Genomic DNA, 14,806 nt, shown 5'->3' with positions numbered 1-14,806 from the left:
CGACCACCACGTCCTCTAGAATAACGGCCTCTACCATGACCACCTCTACCTCTAGCCATTGGGGGTCTATAACTCTGTTTTGGATAATTTCTTCTAATATGTCCAGTCTCCCCACACCCATAACACTCTCTGGAGTCAAGCATAGGTCTCTCAGAGAAGTGTTGACCGGTCTGAGTTGGACCCCCAACTACAGTCTGTAGTAAAGACTGAATTGGTCGAACTGAGCAACCTCCTGAACCCTGTTCTCTAGAGTAAGAGCCATTAAACTCACCTCCCTTTCGAAACCTCTTTGATGTCGATGCCATGGTGAATTCATCTGGCATCACTCCTTCCACCTCTACCATGAAATCTACCACTTCTTGGAATGATTTTGCCGTAGCTGCTACCTGTAAGGCTGAAATCCGCAACTCTTACCTCAACCCCTTCACAAAACGACAAATCCTCTCTTGTGGACTGAAACAATGTTGGGTGGCATATCTGTATAGTGCACGAAACTTAGCCTCATATGCATTGACCGACATCCTAACTTGCTTTAGGCTCAAGAACTCATCCCTTTTCCTATCCCTCAAAGTCCGGGGCATATACTTCTCCATAAATAAGTTAGAGAATGAGGCCCAAGTCATAGGTGGTGCCTCTGTTGGTTGACACTCAACATGTGACCGCCACCACATTTTGGCGTTCCCTTGAAACTGATAACTCACGAACTCAACACCAAACAGTTCTACTATACCCATCTTGTGTAGTAGCTCATGACAGTCAACCAGAAAATCGTAAGCATCCTCAGATTCAGCATCCTTGAAGACTGGACGTTTCAATTTCAAGAACTTACTGAAAAGTTCATGCTGATGATTTGTCATTATAGGCCCAGTAGTCAGACGTGGAAATGTGCCTATGTCCAATGAGGCATCTATATGAGGAGCCATAGTGGCTGCATGTTGTACCTCTGAAACCGGAGGTGTTGGTGCAGAAAACACTGGAGGGGCCTGACCCTGATCAGACAACCCACTAAGATAAGCGAGAACCTTATTGATCATCTCTGGGGTAGGTTGGGGTGGCAATTCCTCATTTTGCACTTGTTCATTCTCCCCTTCCTCACCCTCTCTTACCACTTTCTCAGTCGATGGAGGAGTCACTGCCCTAGTATCAGATGAGCTAGGTGCTCGTCCTCTTCCTCTAGAGGACGTCCTCCCACGACCTCTACCACGGCCTCTTGCCGCTACTCTTCCTCGAGCTACAGCCCCAGTGGCTGGCTCAGACGCTTCTTGTCTTGCCGATGTTGGTGTTGGCGCAGTTCTTTCTCTAGTTCTAACCATCTACGAAACAGAGTGAAGATGGTCAGATACCAATTTGTATCACCTAGATACCAATTGGACCCAAGTAATAGCACGAAAGAAAGAATGAAAGAATGGAATTTTCCTTAAGTCTTATAGACCCTCAAAGAAAAGTAAAGGCGTCCTCCTAACGTTCATTAAGACTCTACTAGACTCGTTCTTGTGTGATGAGACCAACGAACCTAATGCTCTGATACCAAGTTTGTCACGATCCAAAACCGAGCCGCGACTGCCACCCACACTTACCCTCCTATGTGAGCGAACCAACCAATCAAAACCTTAACATTTCAATGTAACATCAACATAAAGTAATGCGGAAGACTTAAAATTATTAGTCAAAACCAATTCAATAACTATTATTTCCCAAAATCTTGAAGTCATCATCACAAGAACATCTATCCTCAAATTACTAAAGCTAAGAGTATCTAAGAAGCTAAAAATACATAAAAGCAAGTCCATGCCGGAACTTAAAGGCATTAAGACATGAAGAGGAAGATCCAGTCCAAGATAGAAGCATTAACTCACCCGGATATCCGGAGTAATGAAGTCTGGCTAGAGTTACTGTTGAGTCGAAGATGACGGCACGTTTGCTGCACTCCACAAATGAATAAGAAGAAAACATAAAAGTAGGGGGTCAGTACAAACACAAGTACTGAGTAGGTATCATCGACCAACTCAAAATAGAAAACAGTATATATCAGGTAACATCATAAAATCAACTATGATACTCAACATGTAGCAACAGCAAGTACTATATCATTAACAATTACCGTCAAGTTCACACATGAGGACTCAAGCGTCAATACCATATTCATTTGGGAATTATGTTCATTAGATTGAATATATTAACATCTTTCAAGATTCATTATCTTTATTTCTCTTGTGTCGGTACATGACACTCCGCTCCCTCATATTCATCAATCCTCTTGTGTCGGTATGTGACACTCTGATCCCCTACTACTATGTGTCGAAACATGACACTCCGATCCCCTAAATCTATGTGTTGGTTCATGACACCCGATCCCCTAAATCTACGTGTCGGTTCGTGACACCCGATCCCCTAAATCTACGTGTCGGTTCGTGACACCCGATCCCCTAAATCTACGTATCGATTCGTGACACCCGATCCCCTAAATCTATGTGCCGGTTCGTGACACTCGATCCCCTAAATCTACGTGTCAGTTTGTGACACCCGATCCCCTAAATCTACGTGTCGGTTCGTGACACCCGATCCCCTAATCTCCTTCTATCAATTCATCAAGCCTTCTTTCTTACCAAGGCATCATCAATCTCATTATTTTAGTTCATCACGCCTTCTTTTATACCAAGGCCTCATCATTAACAAGAGATTAGGGTTTTGCAAGATTTGGGATTCAATAACTTCATCATGCTTATATAATCACAATTATATAATTACATTTATGCAAGCATACAATTAAGCACATAGCAGGGTTTACAACATTATCAATACATATCATTCGCTATTAAGAGTTTACTACGAATATCGTAAGAGAAACAATAACCTACCTCCACCGAAGATTAGTGATCAAGCAAGCAAATTCCCAAAGCTTTGTGTTTTCCTCTTCGTTTCTCCTCTCTCGATCAATCCTCTCTCCCTCTTTGTTCTTTCTATTTTCTTTATTCAAACCCTCTTTCTTTTACCCTAATTAGTATATAATTAAGAATAAAAGATGGCAATAATAACCAACTAATTAACTTAAGGTTACTTCTTTTAACCCCCAAATAATAAGACTTATTAACATTGACCCACTAACTTTATAATTAAAGCAAGAATAGTCAAAAACGTCCCTTAAAACGTATAAAGAAATCCGACCCAGACTGGGATTACGCAACCTGTGACGGCCCGTCGTGCCAGCGACGGTCCGTCCTTCAGATCGTCGCAAGGTTCTGAGATTGGATTTCCACTGAAGACTCTTTGACGGCCCGTCATGCCTGTGACGGTCCGTCCTGCCATTCCGTCACGAAGTTCAGAGAGTCGACTTTCAGTACCCAATAACAGATTTTCTAAGTGTTTTGAAACGAGACCCTGCGACGTTCCGTCGTGTCCATGATGGTCCGTCGTGGGGTCCGTCGTCTCAGTCAGTTTTCCAGAAATAAAATTTGGTGCTCAAAACGGCTAAAACAGGTCGTTACATATTTCTATCAATGTGTAACAAGAAACGATATGCTAAATTGATACAAAAGTAACAACAAAACTGATACCAATGTATTTTTTTTAAAAAAAAGGAGTATCATACCAATGTATAATATAATACGAGAAAATCATATTTTATTCTAATGTCATAACTAGAAAATGTGTGCGAAAATGATATCAAACAAAATTTATATCAATGTAAAATTTAAAAAAATCCATACCAATGTAATATTATACTAAAAAAAAAATTCAGACAAATGACTTAACCAGAAAAGGAGTATAAAAGTGATGTCAATGTCATATAAAAATTGATATTAATGCCAAAAACAAAAATTATTACCAAACCAATTTTATATAGAAATAAATAATTCTAAGTTGCATACTTAATAAGTAAAAGAATCAAAAGATTTAACAGTCTTGAACAACAATTTGAACAACTTCTTTTTTAGTGCTTGACCCATTAAGTTCAATTGCAGCCATTCGAGTCACCTCACTTTCAGTGATTGTATCTTCTGTATGTTTTGATGTCGCATACTCCCAGTGTAGTGCACCATATATTTGACGGTAGAATTTTGCATTGATGTTTTGGCTTGGTACTTTGAAACATCCATTTGTTATGAATTCAGCAAACACACATGCAAATAGTCCACAATCACAAAAAAACAATAGAAAAATCAGTGAAATATGCAAATAATTACCACAACTAAAAGAATATTTGTTATTAGAAACATTCTAATGAATTAGAATTTTGTTATGGGATATTAGTAACCAATTTATATGACAACACCTCCAATTGTAACTTTCAAACATACGTTGATTCCATGTGCCATTGATTGTCTTAACGTTTATCGTAATAGACTATGCTACTAAAGAACAATGGTATCATCGTTGCATGCGATTAAACATTCCCTTTCACTCTTTTGGTGTGAAGATCTCCTCCCTTTTTTGAATCATTAACATACAAACACCTATGTTTGATACGAAAGACTATAAGAATCCAATGAAATGAGTTACTCACATTCACGGTCATAATAACTTTATCAACCCTATCCCAAGGGATATTAGCAAGGATATTATAACCAAGAATGTATTGAGAAACAAAATGATTAGGAGATATTGAGCTCATGTTATTATCTGATTCGATCTATGCCGTGTCAGCTCCACACCTACAATATAAAATAAGAGTTAGTCCTTGTATCTGTACTGTCATTACATAAAGAGTATCTTGACTTTTTCCGCAAATAGTACATAGGTTTCAACATGTTGTTTTAAGTAGAGAAATATTAACAAATAAAATACTTGAAGGAACTAACATTGTTTGTACAAACTACATAATACATACAAACAAAATATTTAATATTGTATATGATAGGTGTGTAAACGGAATCATGTATATTGTTTGTATATAAACAGATCTTTGTTCATTTTCTAATAAATAAAAATAGTTATGTGTGTAAATATATGAATTTGTCATTCTATTTACATTTGAAGTTTGAAAATATACCTCATCTTCCCATGTCCTTCCAGTGTGAATCATCATATGAAGCTAGACCATTCGATTTACTTTTACTATGCCTAGATCAAGATTGAACTTTAACTTGTCATGTACTGTTGTATATGCCGATTTCCTGATTGTTTAAAATTCATATTAAAGATTGGTGATTAAATTAACTTATTTAATACAGAACCACAATGCGAGTTATAATGCATAATTGTTTTTTCTTGTTGAGACATTTTTATAGACCCAACTCATAAGTTTATTGATCAAATCAGTGGAAAGTTGAAATCTTCAAATTTTTCACAAGGGTGTTTGTAACACCTCTAAAATGACTTAGGTGAAACTAGATTCTAACACTTGTGTATTAATGTTTCGAATTCCTAAAATGTGTTAAAATGATATTAAGAGTAAGTGTTGTAAGTTTAATCAAGTATGCCGGTCAAACGTCTTAGAACGTCCATGACATTAGAAAGGTTTTTCCTTGATACGACATTGTGTTTCTTAGTGTATTTCGTCGAGTTTTACGTGTTTGTTTTGGATTAAATTGATGTGAGAAGTCCTAAACTCGTATAAAAACAATATTCGAGATTGAATCATCTAGAGAAAGTTCCCAAGGAAGAACCAAGCGTCCTTGAGGAAGGACCCATTATTTGGGCCAAGACTACCTTGACCATCCCAAACGACGGAGGCAATCGACGGCTAGTAGGCTGGTCAATGCCCCGTTGATGGTGGCGTAGGTAAAGACTTAACCAAGGGATATTAATATCCCAAATGAAAATCTATGAACCAAACGATCGACATCCAGGACGGCCCGTCGTTGGACCTATAAGCTGTCAATGGTGCCTGCAATCTATGCTACTTCACTGTTAAGTATGGGGTAAATTGGTAAATTCACCCCACATCCAATTAAATAAAAAAAATGCAGTTTCCTATGGGGTATTTTTTGTATTATAAATAGTTTTATCAATCTAAAACACATAGATGAATTCATTATTCTAAATCGAAATCCAAATTTTCTAAGAAACTCTCTAGAACACCGTTAGAGCCAAAACTCAAGATAGAGCTTGTATTTAAGATATCTTTGGTGATTCTTCATTAACTCTTTATCAAATTCGTTGTCTAGCATCAATTGAGGTTTGACCTTCATCCCTGAATCTCTTTTATTCAAGGAGTCAATCTTTAAAGTGATTTCTAAAGTCTTTCAAAGATGAGCTTGTCCAATTTTGTAATCTATCCATGAGTTCTTGCATAAAATATTTTTAATCATAATCAACTGATTGAATTTTTGTTAATTAGATAATTTTAACCTAAAAGCTCTATGAACCCATGACATTCATCTAACCTTAGATTTGACTACTTTGTGGGTGAATTGTGTAGTTTGATTAAGGCTATTGAATTTTGAGTTGTTTGATTAAAGCTATTGAATTATGAATGAATCATGCTAGAATGGTATGTTGGATGCCCTAATTTCATAAATTCATGTTGCATTTTCCATGATTTATTATCTATTGTGATTATTGGGTTTAATTGATGATTATGATCATTAGTAAGGGCCTTTAAGTATTGTGATGGATGAATTGTCTATGGATTGAAGTTGTGAGGTTGGATCACTTGTACGTTGACCTAAATTTCTCTAAATTTTGTATTATAGGTCTTAGATAGAAATAATGTTTTGTATGGTCCACGTATGGTGGCGTTGCTTTTGTGTTATATTGTTACTAATTTGGCCTTGTCGGCATTACTTTATGAATTGCGAATCAATTTGTCCTCGTTCACATTACTTTATGCATTATGGATTTATCATTTTATAACTTGATTATATGAATATTATGAATGTTAATATGAATTATGTGTTTATGTGGAGTGAAAGCATGACTTCTTCTAGTTGATGATGTGTGTCTCTAGTGGACTATAGTGTAGTCATTATGTGGAATACTTGTTGTTGAAGTATGATGTTTCTTGATAGATTAGAGGATATTTTGTGTAAAAAGATTGAACTCCGTTCTATATTTCATACATGTATGAAATGAATGATGTCAAAGGGCTTGTATAAGACCTCCGAGAGGTCAAATACGTAATGTTGCACTCCAAGAGGGCCATATCTTCTAGGGTGTACTCTTGGAATGTGACAGTATTTCACATTGAAGTAAACAGGGTCCTTTGAAAAACTATTTCAACTTTAAGACAAGCTAACAAATGGAAATGTATCATACTCGGCACTGATAACAAACAGAGATGTATCATACTTGGCCCTTAGACTCATAACCGTGTGAGGTATAACTAATTCATTAAGAATTGGTTTAAAAAATACCATCTGTGTTTCTGTTATAGGACGGTAATCTTCCAGGCTAGGTTTTTTTTTAGAGTAAAAGTTTCAAAAACTTTAACCTTGTTATTTGGAATCACAAATATATATCTTAACAACTTCGATTTAAATGTCGAGGTAAAACTTCATCACATGCAAGTGTTTGTCCTCTATCTAAACTTTAATTGTGTTAGTAGATGACTAGGTGTTTATATAATGACTATTCTGGTACAATGCAATAATAAAGTGAATATATAATGGGTATTAGAATTTTTGTAAGGGAATACTGAATAATTCATATGTATTCATGTTATACCTGAAATAAGCATTAATAATCAAATGCACCAGATTCTGAAATTAAATTTCAATATTCAAAGACATCACTGAAAGCTTTTGTTTTCTATCAAAAAATTAAGTAAATATATAATTAGTATTAGCACATTATTTTTGCTGAATGATAAATATTTTATATGTATTCCAATTATAATACATATTAAACTTAGAAAGAAAAAATTTTGACATATCCCTTTTAAATGCATGAACTTCTGAATTTGAATCTCCATCCAAAGTCTATATAGATGAATAACTGACTAGAACTTCATATCAAAAAATAGAAATTTATATGTACTTGATAATAGAAAGGAATTTCAATATATGATTTTTGATTGTTTGCACTTATTGATAATTATAGTACTATCATTTAATTAGTTAGAATAGTTGTTGCAATTAGTTAGTTAGAATAGTAACAAGTTAGTTAGAACAGTAGAAATTAGTTAGCCTCTTTTCAGTTCTGTTATTTTTCTCTTACACAACCATTAGATATTTTCTGTTTCTACATTGTATAAATAAGTGTTATCTTCATAATAGATTCATTCATTCTCATTCACCAAACTTCTATCTTCTATGTATTCTCTACAAATGTCTATCTTCTCTGTTTTCTCTCCAAATACATCTACAGATAATTGAAGAATGGTTATGGAGTATTCTATACATGGTATCAAAGCAGGAGGCAATTTGCTTTGTTTTGTTGTTGTGTTTTTTATCAACGGCTAGATCGAATTACATTGTTTTGTTCTTTGTGTTGTGATTCTGATCGATTGCTAGATCAAATTCAGATTGAATTTTTTTCCCTTCTTCCACTGCATTCCTTCACTTAGATCCTTGAATTGAATCACTATAGCAATTTAAACTGGTTCGACTTCAAATGATACTACTGTGAATGACAGTGGTGCTATGAGTGAAGAACTAAGTTCTCCTCTGCATATGCATCCTTCGGATAATCTATGTGCTTCACTGGTTCAAGCTCCTTTTGATGGAGTAGCATATAGATCATGGAAAGAAAGTGTTCTTAGAGTGTTATCGGTGAAGAACAATCTAGGATTTATTAATGGTGATTGTAGAATGCCTAATCCAGGAACACCGCATTTTCGTCAATGGGGAAGATGTGATGACATGGTTACTTCCTAGTTTCTCAATTCTCTGTCAAAGGAAATTGCAGAAAGTGTGGAATATGTTTCTGATTCATTTGAATTGTGGAAAGAATTAGAGGATCTATATGACCAAACCAATCGTGCAAAAGTATATCAAGTTCAATGTGTAATTAACAAGTTATCACAGGGAACTTTAGACATCACTACTTACTACACCAAGATGAAAAGATTGTGGGAAGAATTGAATACATTGCATGCGAACACTAAGTGTAACTGTAATTGTACCTGTGGAGCTAAGGATAATATGTTCAAGGTAAATCAGGATAGAAGTTTAATACAATTTCTTATGGGGTTGAATGAGTTTTATACTGTAATACGAGGGAACACTCTCATGATGAATTCATTACCCTCTCTAGCACAAACTTTTTCCTTGTTGATACGTGATGAAAAACAAAGAGAAATTAAGCCTAACACTCAAATGTTCATGGAGTCTACTTCTCTATATGCTAGAGGCTCAGGGAAGAAAATCATTGAATATGTTAACTTTAATGGAAATGGTTCAGAAAGAGCAAGTACTTCTAGGTCCATGAAATCAAATTAGTCTTCCACAGATAATTCCAATTTCAGAACTAATTACTCCCAGACCAATTCTTACAATGGTTACAGGCCTCGAGTCGTATGTGATTATTGCAAAAGACCAGGGCACACTAGGGACAAATGTTATAAGTTGCATGGTTATCCACAGATGAACAATCAGAATCCTCCTAGATTTAACAAAGGCAGAGGTCTTATGGTTGATGCTCAGGGTGAAAATTGTTCAGGAGAAGAAAGGCACAAGGGAAATGATAATGATACAATTCATCAGCTGACAAAAGAACAGTATATTAAGTTTATGGAGAAGTTACAACACTTTCAAGCTGGGAAAGACAATACTCAACACATTGATTTTTTAGGTGGTACTGTGAATTCTGCCTTTGCAGGTGTGATAGCATGTGCTTTCTCAGTTGATTTTGGCAAATTATTATGCAGATGTCCTCACAATAAAATTGACTCTTGGATACTTGACTCAGGGGCCTCTAACCATATGACTTCTATCATAACCCTCTTAACAAATATGGCAAACCTTCCTTGTCCCTTATTGATTACTCTACCAAATGGTTACAAAGTGAAAGTAGTGAAAATAGGTAGGGTGATACTTGCATCAAACATTGTTCTACATGAAGTCTTCTATGTGCCTTCCTTTAAATACAATCTTATTTCCATTAATTATCTCTCAAAATCTATGCCTAAAAACATTGTGTATTTTTATGAATTCTCATGTATTTTGCAGGCCCCTTCAATGAAGTGGCCTCTGGTGATTGGTGAGGCAAAAGATGGGTTATATTTTTTGGGTTCTAAATGCTTGATGAAATCTAATCATTTTGGTGATGCATGTACCTCTTCAATCTCCACTCCTAGATTCATATCAAGTCAAGATGTTTCCAATTTCAAATCTGTTTCTTGTCCTATTTCTTCTAGCACACATGATAAATGTAATCAACACTGTGTTCTATTCAATAAAAGTCCTTATGTCTCTGTCTCTTTTAAATCTCATACTAGTAATGATGTGAATGAGTTGTGGCATAATAGACTTGTACATGTTCCTTTTGTGAAAATGAGGGAAATAAAGTCAATACCTGAGAATTTTTCTACTAAACAACCTTTCATTTGCAATATTTGTCCCATGGCAAGGCAAGAAAGAATGCCTTTTCCGCAGAACACCCATACTTCTACCAAAATATTCCAACTTGTGCATATAGACTTATGGGGTCCATACCATAATGTGACTCATGATAATTGTAGGTATTTCATCAGTCTTGTTGATGATTACAGTTGGTGTACATGGACTCAATTGTTAACATGTAAAAGTAACATCTTAGGAGTTATAAAAACCTTTTTGTCCATGATTCAAACTCAATTCAACACATGTGTTCATACCATAAGAACTTATAATGGACTTGAATTTGTCAATACAGAAACTTCAACCTTCTTCAAACCAAAGGTAATTATTCATGAAAAGACATGTCCTTATACACCACAACAGAATGGTGTAGTGGAAAGGAAATAAAAATACTTGTTAGACACTGCTAGATCACTTCTTTTTCAGTCAAAATTACCTCTTAAATACTGGGGTGAGTGTGTGTTATGTGCCACATATATCATTAATAGACTTCCTAATTCACATGTGAAAGGAAAATATCCTTATGAGTTGCTATACAAAACCAAACCAATATATTCTCATATCAAAAGGTTACTATACATTCATTGATAATTCATTCAAAATGAATAATCTATATGTATTATAAGTAATGTTGATTATGTTTGCAACTGTTCCACACATCTTAAAGTATGTATCTTGTGTAACAAATTGTAACTTCTTTTTTACAAACAAATGCATATCAAAAAGTTGTTGCCGAATAAAAATCGAATTTCATGTTGTACAAATATTGGTAAACATATGTTTCTTAAGGTGGATAATGTATCACATCAATCTCATGGGATACACTTAGAAATAGTATTTATTTGTGATATAGATAGTTAATAAATAGTGACATTAGATAATTTAATCGATATATAAAAAAATTCAATTGCACATACCACCTTATTTATTTTATTCCAGATTATGAGTCCTTTCGTATATAAATTTGAATGGAATATTAAATAAATTATTTAAATTTAATCATATTACGGAATATAATATAATCGATCTTATATTCACAAACAAGAAGCTTGATATAATTAAATTGTTGAAATATTTTGAATTTCTTACTTAAAAATATTGGGTGTATGTCTTCAAAAAAACATTGACTCGAAGAAATAATAATTTTATATGAAGATATTGTCTATATCATCATGGTACTAAAAAAAAGTCATGCATATCACCATTTTCAAAAACATTACATTATGTTTTTGTGAAACGTACATCGTACCTGTTACTTACCTAATAATGTAAATGAGAAGTTATGAATTAAAAATTGTAAGGCTAACCAGAATTATTAACTAGCAAAAACAAAAATAAAAAGAAATATATTAAAGAAAAACAAATGCAAGAAGTATCAAGAACTATATAAAGAGGATAAAAATAAACAAATGATAATAGATTATAATATATATGAATTTAATAAATCTAGCTATTCATATTCCTAAGTAAAGAGATTCTATGCATCTGTTGTATCATTCGATTCAATGATTAAATATACGTCTAGAAAATTGGGAAATATATTGAAGCTTAGAAAACTGAAAATATTTTACTGCTTAGAAAACTGATAATGCTTAAAAATGATACAAAAGAGGTGTAACACATAACTGATGAATAAAAATTTAACTTTTGTATTGAATTAGTAATAAATAATTAATTAATTTATAAATATTTTACAATATTTTAATTTAGTGTAGGGGCAAAAAGCCAATCCAACTTTTAACTTTGATGCTTTCCACTTTTAATAATACTAGATAGACAGATAGATAGATAAATATGAAAAAGTCCGTCAACAGGTCCAATATTAGTGATTTGGAAGTGATTTGTGTCATATAATAATATACTAATTATTGTTACTATACATTTTAAATAAAGTGCTACATGTAATTATATTAACATATAATAATCCTAAATAAACACCGTTACTTGTATCTGGTAAATCCTTCAGTAGATTTTGAGTTTGACTTAAGTGATTTGTTGATAATATAAATTTTTAAAGAATCATTTTGAATGAATTATCAATGAATGCTTTCAGATCCTTCATATAATTATCTACCTTTGCTTCGAAATCTTTGAGATCTCCACAAATCTACAAAAAAGAAAAAAAATATCAAAATGTATATATAATGTATAAAATATAGGAGTATTTTCACTAACATTCACAATTTCATTCTTTAGTTCTATGAATCTTTCTACATTTGTTGATATCATCTTGTTTCCTTCATCTTGATTGATTATGCATTCATTCAATATTGAGGGATTCATAGCGGTCGATTCTTTCTTTGTTGGGACAATATTTGAAAATACGATCTAGCATTGAAAGTTTTTCATGTTAAACACATTTAATACTATAAATATCACATAAAAAGATGGTGAAATTGGAAAAAATAAATAATAGAACAATTCAAAGTTACCATTGTCCTCTATAGATAATGATTTTAAATCAATTGATCTTATATCTGCCAGTTTAATATACGCGGTATGCAGGTACGAACACGTTGTGGAATCAAAGTGTCAATTATCGTACAACATTCATAAAACCAGATTTGCAAAGCAAGAAATAAACCACCATATTTCATTGATGGTGGTCTTTTTCCAACATATACTACAAGTCTTTAGCAATGTACGGAAACAAAGATTCCCCCATGGATAGTCTTTGTACTTTCCTCTATCCACCAAATCAAAGTGTAAATTCCTCACATAATTTCTGGTTGGCTGAGCATATAATAAGAAAGTCTCTTTTATGTAAATCAGTGTCATCTTGAACATATCCTCAGTCTCTATAAATGTCTTGGGCATGAAATACATTAATAAATTTAGACTTTAGGAATGTTTTTTTTGCATTAGTTAGTTTGGAAATGCTAGATTTGAAAAAAAATATAACTTGCCATGCAACATTTTAAAATCACTAACAATTGCAAATTTTCTGATTCCAAAAAGAAGTTTTGTACCATTCAAGCTTAGAATGAACATATTGTCCCTATCATGATTGGTAACAACATATAAAACGTTACGTATCAGCTATGGCTTGACATTTATAGGAGGCATGTCAAGAAAAACACCAAAAAGAGACTTCCAAAACTATTGAAATTATTGATCGTTGAGTCGTTCTTTAAGTTCAACATAATATTCAACATTAATGTACGAACACTAATGTGAACTTTTCTTTTGTTTCTAAATTAACTAAAATTTAATTTTGGACAGAGCAAAGTGATATAATGTTAAAGATATAAATGTTTGTATATAATATGTGAATAAGAACTGATTGTATACACTTGATATTTAAGTTGATAACAACCGATCAATTATAGCCATTTACAAAAGGTGTGAAGTTCTTTGAATATATATTACAAAAATCATAAAAATACTAACAAAAAAAAAATCTTTTCTGGCCATTAAGGCAGATCATGCAAAAAGATCAAATACACTAGTGGTCTCCAGTAGAGTTAAGATAATAATTGTTTTGTCACACCCCGAGAGCACGCCTTGGAAGATATAGAACTCTCGAGCATGACTCAGCATATTCACCTCTCGGAGGTCTTGGACAAGTCCTATGATATCATTCATTGCATACATGTATGAATAATAGGACACAATTAAAACTTTTCACACGAAATATCTTAAAACATTATTGATATTAAAATCATAGGAAAAACAATAAGCCTCAACATATGTCAATCTTAGACTGAAGAATACTTGGGACAGGACCCATACAATACAAATAATAGAAATACTTAGTCTATACAATACTTATATAGAAAAGGTCTAAAGATTGGTATGCACTCGAGTAAAGTGAGGACATACTTCAACTTGCTTTAGAGGATCCTAGTTTCCACGCTTTGCTTATGAAGCTTCTCACCTTCGTCCTACACATTTAGATATAACAAAATGTATGAAATTAGTACAAACACTTCTAATAAGTATCACTTAATGGAATGAGTACAAACACTTGAACTAAGTATGACTTAATGTAAAAAATCATGAGAAACGGACATTTATCACAAACATGCTCTTATTGATTAAAACATCATATCATAAGTATATTAATAACATTTAAGCACCAAACCTCACATTTAGGACACATTACAAATTATACTCAATTTATATGTACAATATAGTAACAATGAACTCACAATGAGATTACAGTGACTTCACTGTAGCTTGGCCAATAATTCACACATCACAAGATAGCATCAATAACCCCTACAAAACAAATAAACATGAGATCCTCCTATCAAAGGTGATTCTAAGGCTCACTTGAGCGAGTTATGGAGCGACCGCCCAAATAATCCTTTCACACACCCCAAAGATATCCTTTAGACTACCAAATATAGAATCATTCTTACTAC

The sequence above is a fragment of the Solanum lycopersicum genome, chromosome 3 (assembly GCF_036512215.1).
Source record: "Solanum lycopersicum chromosome 3, SLM_r2.1".
Lineage (NCBI taxonomy): Eukaryota > Viridiplantae > Streptophyta > Magnoliopsida > Solanales > Solanaceae > Solanum > Solanum lycopersicum.
This window is presented reverse-complemented; position numbering follows the sequence as displayed.